We start from the raw sequence: 7380 nt of genomic DNA on the forward strand, positions 1-7380 counted from the left end.
ATAAGCAGCAGACTTTTACTTTTTATCATTTCTACTGGATCTCAGATCTGCGCATGCGCAATACGGGTCGGGGATTGACCAACCGGCTCCCACTGCTCTGCTGTCTGTTAACGTTGTTAAGAGTGGTGGGGGCGGGGAGGGAGCGGATTGACAGCTTGAGCAGCTGTCAACTCAACATTGTAAATAACCAACCAAAAAGGATCGCCGGTTCATCTTGTTTTTGGCGTGAGAATAGTTTGGGCAGCGTGAGAGCGTGAGATTGAGAGTGAAAGCGTGTGTCACACGCCAGATGCGTGAGAGTTGGCAACTGCATAATTTGTTTTGGGACTTGACAATCAACTTTCCTGCAATGTTAACTACGTTTAAGCACTTATTTTAACTGACATTACATATTAATTATACTCTTATAAGATGTATGTAGATAGTATAAGAAATGTGCAGAATATGACTGTTTAATGGTGGAGGTATAAACATATTGATAGATCTCTTGTAATGCACTGTTGACGAACCTGCGAGGTTTGTCATTCATTGCATAACTACACCGTAGTTGTGTATATGATATGTCAATAAACCTTAGAACATCTTGAAAGGGATGTGCCAAATAGGTTAAGGTTACCCTCTGAATTGTGGTGGAGTAGAATTACAAAGTAACAATAAATACTGCTGACAGTTAATGTATCAACGTCTCCATTACAAGTTTCAAAAACTAAACCTTTCTTATTTACACTATTGTCTTTGATTTATTTCCCAAATTATGTTTGTGAATTTAATGATTGTCAAATACAGTTCAACTGGGGAGTAAAACTGTTATAGCAAACCAGATAAGTCACATGTTGACCTGACAAATCTACATTTTCAAATAGTGCTTTTAACAGGAGCCAAATTGTGCTACATTTCAGGTGAATACTTTGATAGTAGGTTTAGAATAAGTTTCTAGGTTTTAACATAATGTTTCTCATATGGTCCGTTGCTGCAGGACAGTCACATATCGTCTTTTAGAGATGCTCCTGATGTTCCGGTCCCTGGCATTTAGAAGATCTGGTCTGCATTTCCACGTTTTGGGGCAAATTCAAATTGTACCAGTATTATTCATGACATATACAGAAGACAATAACAAAAATTGATATCTATCTTGTGTTTTAAGACTGAGGCAGCCCGAAAATAATGATTGTCACATTTGCATTAACATACCAAAAACTAAAACATTTTAAATGGCTTTACCCTATTGAGAAATAATTGTACAAAAAATACACAACAGAAACAACAATTTATTGAAACAATTTATTGAAAAAATGTATTGTGTGTGTGTGTGTGTGTGCGTGTGTATGTGTGTGTGTCTGTGTGTGTGTGTGTGTGTGTGTGTGTGTGTGTGTGTGTGTGTGTGTGTGTGTGTGTGTGTGTGTGTGTGTGTGTGTGTGTGTGTGTGTGTGTGTGTTGCGTGTGTGTGTGTGTATGTGTCTGTGTGTGTGTGTGTGTGTTGTGTGTATGTGTGTGTGTGTGTGTGTGTTTGTGTCTGTGTGTCTGTGTCTGTGTGTGTGTGTTATTATGTTGAGCTGCTATAGTTTTGGGCAGGCTCCCATGTGTCCTCCCAGTCCTTGCCACTGCAAAACACACATAAAGAACAGTTGAATAATTATTAATATGTCATGCTATATATATTTCTGATGCTTAATCAGGCAAGTAAGTCAATTTAAAATAGGATTTGAAACATTAGCTTCAGCTCAATGTCCCTCTTCGACTCCTCTCTCCCCCTCCTCCGGGACTTGACCCGGAAATCAATCAAGACACGCCATGTTGAAGGACGTCACAATCGCTTCAACGCAAACGGAGGAGTCGAGGAGGGGTGAGGGAGGAGGCTTCCAGAGGAGACGAAAGGTAGGATACACGAGAGCACACTACTCGCGCATCAGACCTCCGCCCCCAGCTGCACAGCCTCTGCTCACTGCAGCTGATCTTACCGTTAAAGGAGGATCAGAGTCATTAAATGTTTAAAGTGCTTCATTAAGAGTAAAATATATTAAATCTCTTAAACGAATCAGGAGATCGAACTCTATAAAGACATTAAAGTGTGTGAAATATACTTACAAATTCTATAATAATTTTTTGATTATAAAATAATAACGTACTGTTCTTACTTGTGGTTTGTGATGCATGTGTGGTAGACCCACAGCACGTCAAACATTTAGGATATATACAAATACGGGTAGCATAACTAATACATATGTTAGTGATTTGTGTCTCTCTTCTGTAGGACAAATTACATAACAACATACAATACAAAAGTATTCAATTGAGATGAGCCTACTGTATCAGTGTATAAACCCTTTGCTTCCAGTACAACACATACATGTATGGTCATTAAGGAAAAACTTACCACTTGGAGCATGGTGTCCAGCGAATTTTCACTTCTTGTCTTTGCTGAAAGGCATGATATGAAATGGACAGAAATATTAATGAGAGATACTTTACAAAGTTAGGTGATACAACTTTACAGAACATTATTTGTACCATTTATAGACCATCAATAAGGTTAGATTTCTACACATAAACAATACTAACAGACAACAGCATCTGAAACCAGAGATACAGAAGAATCCACTATCGTACCAGTATGGAGCAGCTTCTTTAAGACTGGGAGTTTCCTACAACACAAGGTTATAAGGTGATGCAAAACGTAGTCCTGTAATGCTTACAATGACAACAAAAGGTGCAGTGTCGAGGATGGATTGAGGAACCTCACTGCTCCATACTTGTACGATAGTGGATACTTGTGTATCTCTGGATTCAGAGGCGTTATATGTTAGTATCGTTTGGGCTCTGTGCAGATATCTCACTGATGGTCTGTAGACGGTACCAATAATGTTCTGTACGTTTTTATGTTATTTAACAAGAAAAACAACAAGGAAGAAATTATAACACACTTACATTAAAAACTCTTCTTTCCCCAATGCTCTCATAGAGGAACACCTTCTGGGTCCTGTGTTTCCTGCATTCTAAAAATAAATAACACCATTTTAATAATTAGGTAATAAGTCTTCCAAACAATCATTTAAAGAAATGTATTGTATAGTATATAGTATAGTATAGTGCAAATCAAACCTTTTCGACTTTTCTTTGACGGTGGAGGCGGTGGAGGAGAAGACAAGGAGGAGAGAGAAGGCTGGGAGCATGGAGGAGGTGGAGGAGAAGACAAGGGGGGGAGAGAAGGCTGGGAGCATGGAGGAGGTGGATGAGAAGACAAGGGGGGGAGAGAAGGCTGGGAGCATGGAGGCGGTGGAGGAGAAGACAAGGGGGAGAGAGAAGGCTGGGAGCATGGAGGCGGTGGAGGAGAAGACAAGGGGGAGAGAGAAGGCTGGGAGCATGGAGGAGGTGGAGGAAGAGAAAAAAGATGGAGAGTAAATGTCTCCGGAAGCTCTGGCTCTGGCTCTGGCTCTGGCTCTGGCTCTGGCTCTGGCTCTGGCTCTGGCTCTGGCTCTGGCTCTGGCTCTGGCTCTGGCTCTGGCTCTGGCTCTGGCTCTGGCTCTGGCTCTGGCTCTGGCTCTGGCTCTGGCTCTGGCTCTGGCTCTGGCTCTGGCTCTGGCTCTGGCTCTGGCTCTGGCTCTGGCTCTGGCTCTGGCTCTGGCTCTGGCTCTGGCTCTGGCTCTGGCTCTGGCTCTGGCTCTGGCTCTGGCTCTGGCTCTGGCTCTGGCTCTGGCTCTGGCTCTGGCTCTGGCTCTGGCTCTGGCTCTGGCTCTGGCTCTGGCTCTGGCTCTGGCTCTGGCTCTGGCTCTGGCTCTGGCTCTGGCTCTGGCTCTGGCTCTGGCTCTGGCTCTGGCTCTGGCTCTGGCTCTGGCTCTGGCTCTGGCTCTGGCTCTGGCTCTGGCTCTGGCTCTGGCTCTGGCTCTGGCTCTGGCTCTGGCTCTGGCTCTGGCTCTGGCTCTGGCTCTGGCTCTGGCTCTGGCTCTGGCTCTGGCTCTGGCTCTGGCTCCGTCTCTGTCCCTCGCTCCGTCTCTCGCTCTGGCTCTTGCTCTGGTCCAGGGGGGGCTGGTGGACCAGCAGATGTCGATGCAGCTTGTTGTGCAGCACACACTGCAAATGTTGAAAATAATACAAGGGAAAATTAACAGAACACATTTTAAGGAAGACTTATTTTTGGCCTTACTTGCAAGAAATTAATTAAATGCATTGAATTTCCCTCTTATTAGAAATCAACCAGGTAGTTCTTAAGTGAATGAAATGCAGGTAGTGTGAAAATAATGTTTTTAAGCTACCACAGCTGACTGTAGACATATTGCTATGTTTCTCATATCAGTGTTTAACACAACAACTTATCGTATTTAGTTAAGACCATGATCATAATGAAAATGTAGTTGCAGTCTGGAGCAGCTTCTCTCATTAAACTAGAAATAATTTAAAACTTGCAGATAAATACATTAAATCTGTAATGAAACATGGTGATAAGACTTTTGACAGGTTGTTGCCGGGTATGTTTTTGCAAAGAACCACGTGCGTCTCACAGAAGAAAATAGGCATGACTTTTCGGATGCCCAGATAAAAAGCATAAGCCGTAATGATAAGCACACGTGCAGCGTACGGCACCATGTGTGTCCTGGACATTAGGGTGCGAGGTAGGAGTGTCATGATGTCTAATTTCATTGAATGTCTTTTGCCTCAACTCGTCTCTCGAGGTGTCTCCTCCTCTTCTCCCATCTCATGTGAGAGGGATTAAGACATGAAGAGAGGAGGCAAGAGTTACAAACTGGGAAAACAGAGCAGCCTCATATCTTTATGATGCCTGCAGAGATGTGTTTGTATTACAGACACATGCATAACGTGCATGCTTGCTAACTACAGGTGAGTAATGTCGACATTTGCATTCAATTCAACCCTTTAAATATTTGTGTATAGCACATTTCAATGTTGTCCAAAGTGCTGTACAGGCTTAAAACACAATACAAAATAAAGAAATATGCATACAAATAATTAATTATAAATAAAAACTAAAAAGTAGGTAACTGCAATACCATTAGTGTGGTACCCTCATATTAGTATCTTAGTGTTCACAGTGATAACATGCTGGCCCTGACAAGCCCATGTTGACAGCCTTTGTTCTATAATACAGCATAAGTTGTATTATATAAAAAAGGCTCAGGGGGGGGATGACATTTTAATGATATAACGGGATAGATGTAACAGAAGTGTGAATTTGATGAATGCATTGACACAAAGCCCATGGACGACTACACAATGAGATAATAAAGTACAAGTATGACCTTACTTTTCAGGAGGTACTCATAGAGTTTCCTCATTTTGAGTAGGATCTCCCTAACGACCCCATCAGCATTTCCAAAATGGTGGACCAGATCCCCACGGATCTCCCCACTGCGGCCCTTATTGGAAAGGAAAAGGACCGGGCTGGAGCCAAGGGTGTGTAGTTTAAGAACCTGCAAGAATTGGAGCGAAAAAGATTGCATACAGGCACATTGATCAATGATACAAATCTTTTTAAAGCCAGAAAAATGGTTTCACATTCACTGAGGGCAAGGCTGTTTGACAAATAAGATATGTAATCGTCTGAGAGGCCAAACATCTTAAATAATAAGTCATTTAAACTCACAGATAGCTCGGCCGACTTAACGGTCCTGCTGGCGTTCCTGTTGCTCTTCACAGAAGCCCCCCAGCTAGAGTCCTTTAATTCCGCTTCTTTTTTTTAAAATGTTTTATTTATTTGAAGGGGGCAGACACACACCACACATGTTTTACGCCCAAGGGAATTTGGGGCCTGGCAGGAGGGGCACAGTTGTTTTTTGGGCTTTGTCATTCTGCAAATGAAAGTTAAACATAGAGGGATTATCTCAAAAATGTTTGCTGTCAGTTGATCAATTTGTTCTCAAATACACAAATATGTTATTAAGTTTATGCTCTATATTAAATGCAATTGGAGAGACAGAAGATACAGTCTAATATGCTGTGAATACTTGAGATAGTGCGCAAACTTCCAATGGTTTGAATCAAATTAATATATTCATATGTGAATATTCAATATATTCAAACACAAATGACAAGTGGGGTTTTTGTATAATAGAATGTAACATTTAAACGCCAATTAACATTCTGTTAATAATTAGGCTAATGTGTACTGACTTCTAATGTACTGTGTAATTTGTTCACATATAAACATCATGACATTAAATTATGGCATTCCTTCTTGATGACAGCTTATGGTAAAAAAAACAAATGACCAGCAACCGCAGTGACGCGTCCTAAACATTTTACGTCATTACACCGAACATGTAAAACACTCCCGCTAAGTAATAAATAATAAATAAATAATAATAATTACAAATACTTTCGCTCCAGAGAGTCCTCTTTGTTTTGATGAGCGATACAACTAACAGTGCTAGCTCCTTTGATGACTACGACATTGTACTAACACAGCTAGCTAGCCACACGGTGGCTAATGCTAGCTTCTAAATGATCCGTTATTACAAAAAAGAAAATAACTGTTACAGACTACATTTTCTTTAAGTTTCTCGTACTGTCTTACGAATCCTGCTGCCTGGGTGGGACTTGAATACATAACCCAAATATTTTATTTGAGTTATATTTGAATATTGTCGAAAATTAAGTGAGCAGTCGAGTTTATTACAGCTTACCTTGCTGGTGTCTCAAGGTTCCGAGCAATGTATCACGTGAACTACGTGACCTCGAGACCTGGCCTTGCGAAGATAGCTGAGGATTGTGGGTAGTGTAGTGTCTTCGGCCATCCAAAACTCAAAACTACTTGTTTCTCAGAATTGAAGGGGAAAACGTGACAAAAGCATTTTACACTAAAGCCTATCAATGTCGTTTCATTAACAAGGATAATCTGGTGGTTTTTAGTTAATAAGTAGTGCAGATATCACCTATTTATGTTTAATCCAATCACAGAGCTTGTTGACTTATCACGAGGTTTTGTCGCAAAGCGGACAGACAATCACAACAATAGCTGGGGATTGTGGGTAGTGTAGTCTCTTTGGCGCTCCACATTTCAGAGAAAACAAGTTGTCTCAGAATTGTAGGGGAAAAACACAAAAGCATTGTACACAATTTAAACCTATCAATGTCGTTTAATTAACAAAGGTAATCTGGTGTTTTTGAGTGGATGAGTAATGGAGATATCACTGTCAAATCAATCGACAGTAAGGAGAATACTTACTTCCGGGTGTACAATTCTCCGTTATCCAATGGGAATGGACGCTCACATTGCCTTTAACAGCTGCCGACACAAACGAATGCCGTGCTTCCCTAAGCGTCAAATACCGACGCCGATGGGAATACATTGCAATCAGTTGAAAGCTCTTTGCATCCGTTTATGACGCTGATGGAAACTCGGCGCGTCACAACTGGACGCCACGGAAT

At 41.5% G+C, this 7380-nt stretch overlaps 2 long non-coding RNA genes across 3 annotated transcripts; both read right to left on the reverse strand.

The window, feature by feature from the left end:
* Positions 1–1478: 1478 nt before the first annotated feature.
* On the reverse strand, positions 1479–3196 carry LOC117483154. The gene is made up of 4 exons (XR_004555961.1): positions 3100–3196; positions 2926–2993; positions 2375–2418; positions 1479–1601 (listed from the first exon to the last, which is right to left on the reverse strand). It is a non-coding gene; the product is annotated as an uncharacterized LOC117483154 (long non-coding RNA).
* Positions 3197–3963: 767 nt separating this feature from the next.
* On the reverse strand, positions 3964–6716 carry LOC117483054. 2 transcript variants are annotated; one of them, XR_004555947.1, is made up of 4 exons: positions 6636–6716; positions 5597–5801; positions 5258–5423; positions 3964–4068 (listed from the first exon to the last, which is right to left on the reverse strand). It is a non-coding gene; the product is annotated as an uncharacterized LOC117483054 (long non-coding RNA). The 2 variants fall into 2 exon arrangements; XR_004555946.1 differs by lacking the exon at positions 6636–6716 and having other exon boundaries at positions 5597–5887.
* Between the last annotated feature and the right edge of the window lie 664 nt (positions 6717–7380).

This window comes from Trematomus bernacchii, unplaced genomic scaffold (assembly GCF_902827165.1).
Source record: "Trematomus bernacchii unplaced genomic scaffold, fTreBer1.1, whole genome shotgun sequence".
Lineage (NCBI taxonomy): Eukaryota > Metazoa > Chordata > Actinopteri > Perciformes > Nototheniidae > Trematomus > Trematomus bernacchii.